We start from the raw sequence: 12,085 nt of genomic DNA on the forward strand, positions 1-12,085 counted from the left end.
GAAGCCACCACATCTCCTTTCACGGTGGGGTGATGTCGGGACCAGACAACACATGGCATGATTCTGGCTGGTTGCGTACTAAGGCAGAGGTCCCCAACCCCCAGGCCCCAGGCCGGTACTGGTTTGTGGCCCGTTAGTAAATGGGCCACACAGCAGGTGATGAGTGAGCGGCAGGTGAGCAAGCGAAGCTTCGTCTGTATTTGCAGCCGCTCCCCAGCGCTAGCACCACCGCCTCAGCTCCACCTCAGATCATCAGGCGTTAGATTCTCATAGGGGCACCGGTCCCTGGTGCCAGAAAGGTTGGGGACTGCTGTACCAAGGGCATGAGCATGGCAGAGAGTCTCTAAGTATCGAAAGATGTTTAAAAAAGCAATCGGGAAAGTCAGGTTGGAGTGTCGTTACACTTCTTTTAAGGGTTCGTGTTGTCTCTTGTTTTGAGTCACGTACAGGGGCCACCCAACTCATTCTGTGCCAGGGGCTCTATGGTCACTCCTCCCCGGCACACACTGTTGACCCTCTCGGGGTGTGTGAAAAATCCAGGTTATTTCACGCTGTCCCCACCTGGATGGATTCCTCTTCAGAGCCTCACAGCAGCTCTGAGAAGATGGGGGGATCATTCACTCCCCTTTCTTGGTGAGGAAATTGAGGAAACTGAGGGATGTGCTGTGACCCAGTGTGAACCACCCTTAGGCCAGACAAGAGGGGTCCCCTCTGGCCCTGCAGGAACCCCGTCGACCGCAGAGAGTCTACAGGGCCAAGGGGGCCTGCCCACCTGGTGCACACGCCCCCTTCTTCTACCCCGCCCTAGGGGGTCCTGCCGAAATAGCCCCAAGCCTCTTCCAGCCTCTTCCCCAACCCACGTCACAGGCACGTGTACCTCCGGGCTGAGGACTGGCTCTTTGTGGGGAATGTGAAGGCTGGGTGTCCACACCTGTGTGCGAGGCTACACGGGACAGAGAACGGAGCTGGGGGTGGGAGGGCACGCGGGGCAGGTCATAGGTCAGGTGTGCTCTGCCGACATAGCAGGTCCTGGCATGGGCACCAAGGAGACCCAGAATTCTTAATTTGTTCCTGGCCTTGCAGGTTGTTCTGAAGATGTACTTAACAAGGTAGGAGGACAGAGCATGTTTCATTTAACGGTTTGTTAGCTTGATTTATGACTTTTAAGTATGAGACATATGGGAAGTGGCCTCCGTGTGTACTCTGCCCTGGGCCTTGCCAATGCCGGAAAGGCCTGTCAGGGTCATGCCTGCGAAGCCTTTGCCTTTTCTGCTACAAGGACGGGCCCGTGCAGAGCATAGGGAAATACCCTTCACGAGGCGAATGGAGGTGGTGGGACACACACCCCCTTTCCCCTGGCCCCCGCCCCCACTCATTTCCCAACTGTTAGCAAGTAAGGGCAGCCTCAGGAGACGGATCCCAAGCCGCATCCGTCCGTCCATTAGTGGCCCCTCGCATTTATGAAGACTTAAAAGAACGCAAAGTGCTTTCTTAGGAGCCTTCTGATGTTACAGCTCTGTGAGGCAGGCAGGGTCTGGAGTGTAATCCCTGTTTTCCGAAAGGGGAAGCTGAGACTCAGCAGCTGGGGGATTTTCTGAGGCCCCGCGGCTTGCAGGTGGGAGGACTTGAATCTGGGCCTTTGCCCTCCAATTTCGCATCCCTGCCTCTGTTTTGTGCTGCTTTGTGTGCTCTGAGTCTGTCAACACGAGCTGCTCAGTGATGGCAGAGGGTTAGGTGGCAGCCCTGGGCCCTGTCCACAGGGTGTGTCACCAGGTAAAGTAGAGGCCACCGGCTGGCCCTGCTGGCTCCCCACTGCAAACCCCAAAGAGACTGAGTTCAGAGATGCAGCCGAACTTTCCCAAGTTTGCGTGAACAGAGCCTGCCTTCTGGCCCCATGATTCCCCCATGATTCCTAATTACCAGGCTCTAGATACAAGTAACCATGAGGCTGGCAGAGCCCCCAGCGGGAACCCATGGCAATCCTTGCCCATTGATAGCAGCAGCAGGAATCACAGGCCTGAGCAAGGGCATAGTCTAACCAAACCTGCTGGCAGAAACTGGGCAGGGGCTACCACAGGGCCAGCAGGGTGGCATGGTCCCCTGAGACTCTGTCCCTGGGGACTGGGGTATGCATTGTGAAGGGAGGAACACAGCTTTTTGGCCCAGGAGCCCTATGTCTTCTTTATCTCTCCATCCACTCCTTCCTTCTTTGCACCTCATTTTCCTTCTGTGCATTTTCTTTTCTTGATTCCTCTTCTCATTACCTGCCTTTCCCCCAACACTCCTTGAGTTCCAGACTCAGTGTCAGGCCTGGGACCCCACACTCACGGGCATGATCCTTAGTTCGTGTTCCGCAACCTCCAGAGCTATGTCATGTCTTCGGGACGCTGCTTCCAACATTATTTCCAAATCTGTTTCTTAGATGGCTTCGCGGGGAGGTGCTGGCCCACACACACGCATAGTCTCTTCTGGAACTGCCCCGCCCCCTTCCCCCGGTTGGCCCGCAGAAAAGATGTCCCACCTTTTAGCAGAGCAGGTCTTGGGCCTGCCACTGAGGCATCACCACAGTCTGGCCTCAACTTGCCTTCCTGGCCTCTTCTCCCAGCCTGCCCCCTACCCTTATCACTCGCTGGTTCCCAGCACAACTCACACTCTTACTGGTCAGTGTCTTTCCTTCTTCTGTGCCCTCAGCTTAGACGCCTTCCTGTCCCGGCCTATTGGGACCCTTCACAGTTCCCAGCACATCATAGATCCTTTTGTGTGTGTTGGCTAAGGAAGGGAGGCAGAGAAAATTACTATTAACCCATGTATTAGCTTCCTGTGGCTGTTAAAACAAATTACCACAAACTTGGTGGCTTAAAACATTAGAAACATGTTCTCTCATAGCCCTGGAGCCCGCAAGTCTGAAATCAGTATCACCGGGCCAAAATCAAGGTGTTGGCAGGGTCTGTCGGCCCTGGGGAAGATCCGTTTCTTTCCTCGTCTACCTGTGTGTGGCTATGGCTGTGCCTATGTCACTCCAGCTGTCACGTCTCTCTCTCTGCCCTGTCTTCACAGCACAGCAGCTTCTCATGTCAGATCTCCCTCTACTTCTTTTATAAGGATACGTGTGACTGAATGTACAGTCCACCCAGATAATCCAGGCTGATCTTCTCACTTCAAGATCCTTAACTTACTCACACCTGTTAAGAACCCCTCCCACCCCCAACCCTGCCTTTGTTGGCCATAGAAGTCATATTTGAAATTCCCAGGGCTTGGGACGTGGACATACCGCAACCTGTTGGTGGATTTCGACTTTTTATTTGTTCCGATTTCTGATTCATAACCTGTGAGGCTGCTGAATCTGGAAGGCATTTGTTTGGTTGTGATGGTGCTGAAGGCAACACCACTTCACAGCCCTCCAGGGACAGGTCGATGTAGTTTGGAGAAACAAGCTGAGCGAGGCTTTGGCAGATCCGTTAATCCTGCTCTTGCCTCTGAGACTGTTACATAGCGACAGGCTACTTTGCTACTGCCCTCCCCACCTGGAGCAAATCCAGAGGGAATCTGGAAATCTGAGATGTTTTTCTCACATACGGTATGAGGACATTTGGCTGTCACCTCTTCCATTTATAAGGTAAAGCTTCCATCTGGAAGGTTTTCTTTTAGGACCATTGAGGAGAGTTACCTCCCGGGTACATTCGGGCAGATGAACTGTTAGGCCTTTATGGTTTTCCGTATTAAATGCCAGCTGTTGGGCTTGGATTCTTGTTTAGTCTGAATCCTGATTCTGCTGTCAGGGTATTGTCTGCCCTTTCTGGCTCCAGGACATCCCCATGTCTGCAAAATGGCTCTTTGGTCTTCTCCAGTGTTTGTGGATTCATTGTTTGCAGCTCTAGGACTCTGTATAGCCCTTTGCTGATCAGTCACACTGAATAAAGCAAATATGGCACATTCTGTCAGCTCAAAATGGAGACAGTTTCCAGATTTTATTTTCATCAAGTCCCCCGAATGCCAAAAGTTTTGCACCAAAGATTCCACAGTGTCTTGGCTGGTGTAACTAGTTGTTTCTGCCTGAAGATATTTGTACCACTTAACAGATATTGACATGGCCTTTGAAACTCCTAAAAATTCTGGGCTGGAGGAAAAGGAAGGGGTGTTCACTGCCCTTTGGTGTTAATGAGTCCAAGACGCAAGGTAATCATCTGAGATGCAACAGTTGAGGACTGTCAGCCCCCGCGCGCCTTTGTCCCCCATGAACCCCTTACTTGATTCCTCTTTGGGGACTTTAGGCTGGAGTGCCAGGAAATCCTGACTGAGTCGTGTTCATCTCCCTGGGCTGTAGTAGGCAAGAGGCTGTTTGATCGATGAGAGGCCCTAGAAGGAGCAATGAGGGTTGGTTCCTCCAGGCCTGAGTACTCACTTGCCATGGATTGGTGCACATTATTTTAAGATGTCTTTCAATTAAGTTGCTCAGTTAACCGATGGCTTTTATTTTCTCGAAGAAGTAGGAGGCAAGGGCGAGGATGGAGCAGGAGGCCAGTAAGGGGGTCTGGAACAGCAGTGAGAGACGGGCAGGTGCAGGGCCCGCTGGTCCTGGCGAGAGGAATAGAGCACGCTCAGTTCGTTCTGGTTAAAGGGCTCAGCCCATCTCAGCTGCTCCCACCCATGGGCCCAGCCTGCCTTGCCCCTTCTGATCCCTTTGGGTTTCACCTCCTCAGAGCGGTCTTCCCCATGACCAAATATGTATTACTTTCCTATTGTTGCTGTAATAAATTAGCACAAACTACTGACTTCACAGAAATTTATCATCTTACAGTTCTAGAGGTCCGAGTCCAAAGTGGATCTCACTGGGCGAAAGTCCAGGTGTGGGCGGGGCTGGATTCCTTCTGGAGACTGCAGGGGAGAACCGTTCCCTTGCCTTCTCTAGCTTACAGACACCGCCCGCATTCCTTGCTTCATGGTCCTGTTCCCTCATCTTCAAAGCTGGCAACTTGGGCTCAGTCTTTATCGTGACACCATCTTTCTGGTTCTCCTGCCTCCCTCTTCTACTTAAAAGGACCCTTGCAATTTTATTGGACCCACCTGGATAGTCCAGAATAATCTCTTTATCTTCATGTCAGCTAACTACCACCTCACAAGTTCAGTGTTAGGGTGTAAACAGCTTTGGTAGGAGGCCATTATTCTGCCTAACGTACCATCTTCTAAACCAGGACTCCCACCACTCCTCTCTTAAAGCATCCTTTGTTTTCACTCGTGATTCTAAGCACATGCAAGGAATTTAATCAGTGGTTTGCTCCTTCCTCATCTGCCTGCCCCTCAGGTCTGTGTGGTACCCAAGAGTTGTACAGTCACAGGCTATGTCTGTTTCATTCATTCACTGCTGTGTCCCAGTTCCTGGCAGTGTGGCTGGCCCAGAGTAGCACTCAGGAAATAGCAGCCGAAATAAGAAGGGAGGCTTCGGGCTGGGCTGCCAGTGAGAGTCAGCCCGATGCTGCAGCACTGCAGCCAAGGACGCCGGGCAGCCACGTGGTGATGATTGTTCAGACGGAGGCCTGAGCTGCGGGTGGTGGTGAGGAGAGAAGCCTGGCCGGCATGCCTAAAGCTGGCCTGGCTGAGCTGGCATTGAATCAAGAGCTGCCCAGCAGAGCTCACACCCCCTGGCGCCCATGGATCAGTTAGAGAAGAATCCAGTCACAAACGAGAGTGTTTCCAGGCAGGAGCAGGGCAGACTCTGGATGCCGCAGGTCCAGAGGAGGAGGGGAGGCACCTGGGGCCGATCTAATTGAGAAAGGTGTCCTGGCGAAGAGGGGCCTTAAGCCGGGCTTTGACAAGTAGATCCTTGGCTATCTGAAGAGGAGAACAGGTGCACCGTGGTGGGGCAGGGGCTGAGCCCAGTGGCTAGAGTGGGGTCACATGGGTGGGGGTATGGCCTGCCAGCCCTGTCTGGGTAAATGCGGTTGGCCGAAAGGAAAACTGGTTGAGGAGAAGGCTGGTAGCCAGCGCTGTTAGGATTTGGACTGGTCAACTTTTGGAGACCAAGTGGACATCAAGGCAAGGCCCTCTGCAGACAAGCGGTGAAGCAGGCCAGGAGCACAGGGGCAAAATCCAGCACAGAGACAGCTGCGGAGTTGCCCCAAGAGAAGTGAGGAGTGCCGTCAAAGGAGTGTGGTGTCACCAGAGCTTAGCTGTGTGACTGTACAAGCTGCAGGACCTCGCTGAGCTTGCCTCGCCTGCTGTTTTGAGGATCGTTTGAAATGATGGTTCTGCAGTTACTGAGGCACCAGCGTGAGGCAGGAGGGACACCGAGGTCTGGAGGGGAGGAGGGAAGGGTTTCTTTTGTCTGGCCACAGCAGGCCCCTCTGGACTCTGAGCATGCAGGCTGTGGGGCTGGGGGCCCAGCACTAGGCAGGGAGGCGAAAGCCTGAAGTGTAGCCAGGCTCAGCCAGGAACTGACTCACTGTGGGATCTGACAGGCCATTTCCACTCCTTGGGCCTTGTTATGAGTGTGGGCCAGGGACAAAATATACTCTGCACAGTTCCATAGGCGTGGTTGGGACCAGCGAGTGGGAATTAGAGAGACACCTTTACAGCCTTGTATAGAGTCTCTTTCCCATAATCAGAACTGAAGATAGGGGAACGGGGTGGGCCTGGGAGGAGCCAGCAGAAGCCAGTGAGGACTTGGTGGGAGGGCCTGGAGCATCAGGTGGGAGATTAGACCAGGGTTCCCCCAGTGCCTCCCTGGCCCAAGCATAGGCTCAGAAAGTGTTCGCTCAGGAGATGAATGGCCTTTGTTCTTAGCTCTTACTTCTTCCTCGCCAGGGCTTTTGGTGGCCCTGTGGCCGGGGCACTTTTTGAAGCTCCCTCCATCTACACCTCTTCAGTGCAGAAGTCGCCCACCTGTTGCTCATTCCTGACTCTTTGCTGCCCTCTAGTGGTATCTAGCCACTCTGCCACATCAGGAACTGAGACTTGACTCTGGGGAATGCCAGGCTCCGCCAGGATGAAATGGAAGGTGGCCATTCAGTTTTTCATTCATCACTTCTTGAAACATTTACTGAGAGACAATGGGTGCCAGTTCCGAGCTAGATGTGGTGTTGCAGACGCAGCTCCTCCCCTCAGGGAGCTCATAGTCTAGTTGGGGAGACAGATTAAAAAAAATCATCCTCGCATTCTATGTTAAGAGCTAAAATCCAGGAATGTACTGAAGAAAAGCAGAGGAGGGGGATGCTTAGTCTGCTGGGGCAATGAATGGGGTGGGGGGAATCAGGGAAGGCTTCCTGGAGGAGGTCACTCGATTTGGACCATGAAGGATGAGCTTGCCGGTCTGAGAAGTTGGAGGGACATTGTTGGGTGAGAAACTAGTGTGTGAGAAAACCCAAGGACAAGAGAGCATGGGCACCCGCTGAGTGTGATCAAAGCCTTAAGGTGCCAACAGGGATGAGCAGAAGGAGCAACCCCTGGAAACCTCTGGGGCATGAGGCAGTGCAAACAGCAGTCTTGACAGATGGCAGGCTCTGCCTGGGCAGATTGGGACGGGAGTCATAGGTGAGGCTGCTGCGCCTTCACAGAATGGAGCATGAGGGGTCCAGAGTGCCCTGATCTGAACAGTCTATGTGACCAGCTCCCAGGAACCCTGTATTGAAGTGACATTAAGAAGGGGGGGGAATCTAACACCCAATGTGAGCTTACTGAGCTCTTTGCTGCACTGGGGAAGAAAATAATTGCAAAAGCAGACAGAAATGGAAAGCATGTTGGAAGCATGAAGGTCCCACTAGAATCGGGGAGACCTAGGTTCTGATTCCAGCTGCCAGACACTTGCAGTGCGACCTGTTGCCTTGGGACTTCTTGCTCTCTCTTAAAAAAGGAGGCAGGGGATGGGGAAATTGGATTAGATGCTCCCTACGGGGCTTTCTGGTCCTGCCGTTCAAGGGCTTCTAAGTCTCTGGCATCCTTCCTGCTGGTATCACCTCCCAGCTCTATGGGAGGGCTCCCTGAGCCCTGCCATGTCTAAGTTCACATACTTCCCAATTCCCTTCAGGTCTGGGCTGTGAGGAGATAAGGGAATGGTTCTGGGCTTGATAACATGTATACTTGGGTAATAACTTCCAAAGCATGGAGCTGGAGGAAGCGGACCTCAGGCTGTGCTACTTCGTATACCCATCACCATGTCTCCGTATGGAAGGCCCCCTACGCTGCTACAGCAGGCAACAACTGGCTTGCAGGGGCTTCACACTTGGGATATGTTCTTACAGACTTTGGAATCTAGACTCTTGGGGCAAGAGAGGCAGCAAAGATCACTATGATTTGTTCCACCATCTAAGCAGAGAGTCCCTCTGGGGTGCATGAATACGGAGGGAGCGCGTAGCAGGTTTTCGCACACACATCAGGCCACCGTGGCAAGGACAGGTGAGAAGTGGAGTCCTAGCTGGGGAAGAGCACCCTACCCAAAGCCAGGAGCTCACTGGCTGCCCAGAAAGTGCCTAGCACTAGGGAGCTTGAAGCAGGAACTGAGAACACCTCCACCTCCTCCGGGCTGCTCTGTGTCCAGCGCACTTGTCAGATCTCCTCAGTCTCCACTCCTGATGGTGGTGGGCAGACCCAGTCACGAGTATGTCTGGGCTCCTGACTTCCGGTTTCTTCCTGAAGTGCCTCTACGAGTGGTGTTTCTTTGGACACAAAACTGGATTGTGATGCCTTTTTAGGAGATCAGGGGAGAATATAGTCAGAATTTTGCCTCAGAAAAAATTGAAGCATTTGGAGGTGTCCAAGCATTGGGCGGAGTGAAGTGAGGGCAGGTTGGCCGGGTACGGAGAGGAGAGTGCAAGTTCACAGAGTGTGGGCGTCCTGAGGAGAACGAGTGGCCTTGCTGGGCCTTGGCCGTCATCCTTCTAAGTCCTCAGGTTGGCCGAGGGCTGCAGCCCAGGTGTGCACAGCCCTGGTAGAGTGTCAGCAAGGGAGCCGTCCTCAGTACCTGCCACATAGTAAGTGGCAGAGTGACCTGACCCTGAGCCCCAGGATTGTGAGCCACTCTGCTGCATCGCCTCCCAGTACCGCCCCTTGTCAGAAGGTCTGCCAAGGCTGCTGGGTGGCAGTTCTCTCTGCTTACGTTGTTGAGTCCTGGTCAGGGGCCCCGGAAGGAGCCAGCATCCTGTAGGGGCCAGGGCTCCGACCAGCCCCTTAGCCACCAGATAGCAGCCATCTGTCCATGTGTGGCTCAGGACCCAGCTTGTCTCTCCAGTCATCTCTCCTTTCCCTTTTTATGACATTATCTGTGTGTCTTTGCCCTTGCCAGGCTTGAACTCCTAAAGAAGGGGGCTGGCATCCCCAACAAGACTTCCCACAGGGCAGAGATTGGAGTCCCAAGAGGTCCAAGCTAAGGACCTGAGAGTTTTTCAGGACTTTACAATTTGGGACCTGACCAAAACTTCTTTTGCCTCTAAAATTCGAGAAGGAAAATATGGCATTAACAAATGTTAAGTTAAATGTCTACAAATTGTAACATTATATTAACTTCATTAACTATTGAATTTAGCACTCATAAAAATTTTGTTACATTTGAAAACAATTTTTAGGTTGGCTTTTCTTTTTGCAAGAATTCCCTCGTGTGTTGATTGCTAAGTCATAGCCAACATAACTTAAGTAAATTTCTTGTTGCCAAATAATTTCGAAAGCAAAATTATAAAAATAACCCTCTCAAATTTTAAAGCAAAAAGTATCATTATTGTCATGCATATTAGTGTGATGTGCTATGAGGTGGGGTGGAGAGGTGCCTCCTGGGAAGATGCCCGGGGGTCTTGGAAGGTGGGGCTTGGGAGAGACCCTGATTTCCTGTTGAACAACAGTATTGAATGGTGGGGTCTTGAGCTGATCAGGTTTCGGTAGCCATCCACCCATCCATCCATGCAGCCAGCCGGCCAACCGGCCATTCATACATCCATCCAGCCACAATTCCTTCTTTCCTTTCCTCCTTTCTCCCTCTGTTCCTTCTGTCCTTCCTTGCTTTGAGCATTATGCCAGGCATAAGTCTAAGCATATAAAGTCAAAAACCGTGGCCCTTGTCCATATGAAAAGCTCTCAATCTGTAGAGTACACGGCAAGTCCGTAGGGGCCTAAGGAGACAGGTGGTTAACAGGTAAGCTCGAGGACTCTGGGAGCACAGAGAAGGGGGTGTCTAACCTAGATTTGGGGTGTCAGATATAGAGGGCTCCAGAATTTCTCTCTAGGAGGATTGCGTGGGATGGAGAGGGAAGGCATGTCTGAAGCTACTTTTATAGAGAGTTTTGTTCAAACTGAGAAATATTGTCCACATCAAAGACCGAGGGAGATTACGGGCATAGCTAAGGCCTCCCAAGTTACCCATGGTGCTGCCCTGGGTCAGGGGAGGGATCTAGGTGGAGACGAGTCGCCAGGATGGCTCGTCACTGAAGGAGCAGCACACGTTCGCAGTGAGAGGTGGAGTGAGGAGTGTGAACATGGGTTCCGGTGGGGCAGGGTGGTGAATACGAAGCTTCCGAGGCCAGCTTTGCCTCCGTTCGTTCTTACTGGAGTCCTTCCAAGAACCGGACTGGATCTACTGGGGTCGACTGTGTTTTCCTCCTTCTGATTTGCTGGGACCTGCAGCCCCGGTCCCTAAAACTTCATCAGCTGTCAGCCTTCAGCTGGACCGACAGCCACCAGTAAGCCCGTGGGCCACTCACCTGGGGCACCTCTCTCCAGAGAACTCCTGATGCCTGTAGAGCCTACAGGGACAGGAGAGCCAGTGGGGCTTGGCTCCTGTTCTCCTAAAGGAGAGAAGCCAATGCTCATAGCTAATTCCACCAACAAGCCTCCCCCAACCTGCCTAGTGCTTTGCAACCTGTATAGGGAGATGCACCTATTATCCCCAGTTGTGATTTAGAAGTGCCTTGTGAGGGCGGAGTGTTGATCCCCACTTCAGAGGCTTGCTAGCTGAGGTCAGAGAAATGCCGTGCTTCTCAGGGGACACAGCCAATCAGAGGAGCAGCTGGGTCCGGTGCCCGGAACTCAAGTTCACCCAGCCCCTGGTGCCCAGGAAGAGTGAGAGGGAATGGGCTCTGGGCCCAGGGAAAGGTCTGGTTTCCTTGGGGCCCCCTCCAGGCTGCGGGTGGCCCTCCCGACCCAGAGGTCTTTTATGACCCAGGAGAAGCCCTTTCCAGTTGGGACACCAGGAAACCACACTTCAGATTCCAGTATGTCCCCCCTATCCCCCATCTTCACCTGTGCATGTTTAACCCATTCTCCTAGATCCAAATCAAATGCTGTCTCTTGCAGGAAGCCCGTCCCCCTCCCCTGCCCCGGGGCCTCATCTCTGCCTGCGCACGCCCCAGGGCACTGCCCGCAGTGTGCCTTGGTCAGCCCTATAGTGACCAAATGCTCCCATCTCCTGGTTCCTCCTCTCAGAAACCTCTACCTGCCCAGTCCCTGCATACAATAGACACTCAATACATGCATCATAGGTAGAATTTATTTGAATCAGGCATACACCCCTCTCGATCTCGTCCAGTCCAGAGTCGAGGGCTTAGGGCCCATCTATGTAACGAACAGGACTTTGGCCTGACTGTCACGCCCCCACACGCTCTTCCAGTATTTGTCTGGCTCCTCGCTGGAAGGCGCTGAGACAATGGCCCTTGTTACCCTCTGTTTGAGTTGTTTATTTTTTTTCACTTTTCCCTCCTTCTCCTCTCAGGGGACTCGCCTCTCGCCCTCATCCTTCATGTTTTCCCTTTCACTTGACTGTCACTCTCATTGTGCTCCTGGGGCTGGCAACGCGGGGTGACAGGCAAGGGGAGCCCAACCGGGCCGGGGAGGCTGGAAATATAGTCATTAGAGGGACCCGCGAAGCCCAGATGTCCTCCCCGAATGCGGGTAATTTGTTTTTAATGAAAAACCACGCGGTGACCCTGAACAAATGAATTTTCTTTATAAGGAGTCTGTGCAACGGCACAGATAAAGGACCCAAATCAGAGAGACTTAGATCCAGGGTGGAAGAAAGACAGAAAGAAAGAGAGAAGGAATGGAAAGGAGAGCAAGAGAGATAAGAGACGGGGGAGAGGAAGTTTTAAAATGACAACTGCGTTATGACGTC

General features: G+C 52.7%; 1 protein-coding gene across 4 annotated transcripts in view; it reads left to right on the top strand.

The window, feature by feature from the left end:
• PAX5 (paired box 5) overlaps positions 1–12,085 on the top strand; it is a 169,840-nt gene that overhangs the window by 129,857 nt on the left and 27,898 nt on the right. The gene's annotated exons all lie outside the window — the stretch shown is intronic.

The sequence above is a fragment of the Rousettus aegyptiacus genome, unplaced genomic scaffold (genome assembly GCF_014176215.1).
Source record: "Rousettus aegyptiacus isolate mRouAeg1 unplaced genomic scaffold, mRouAeg1.p scaffold_m13_p_3, whole genome shotgun sequence".
NCBI classification, from domain to species: Eukaryota; Metazoa; Chordata; class Mammalia; order Chiroptera; family Pteropodidae; genus Rousettus; species Rousettus aegyptiacus.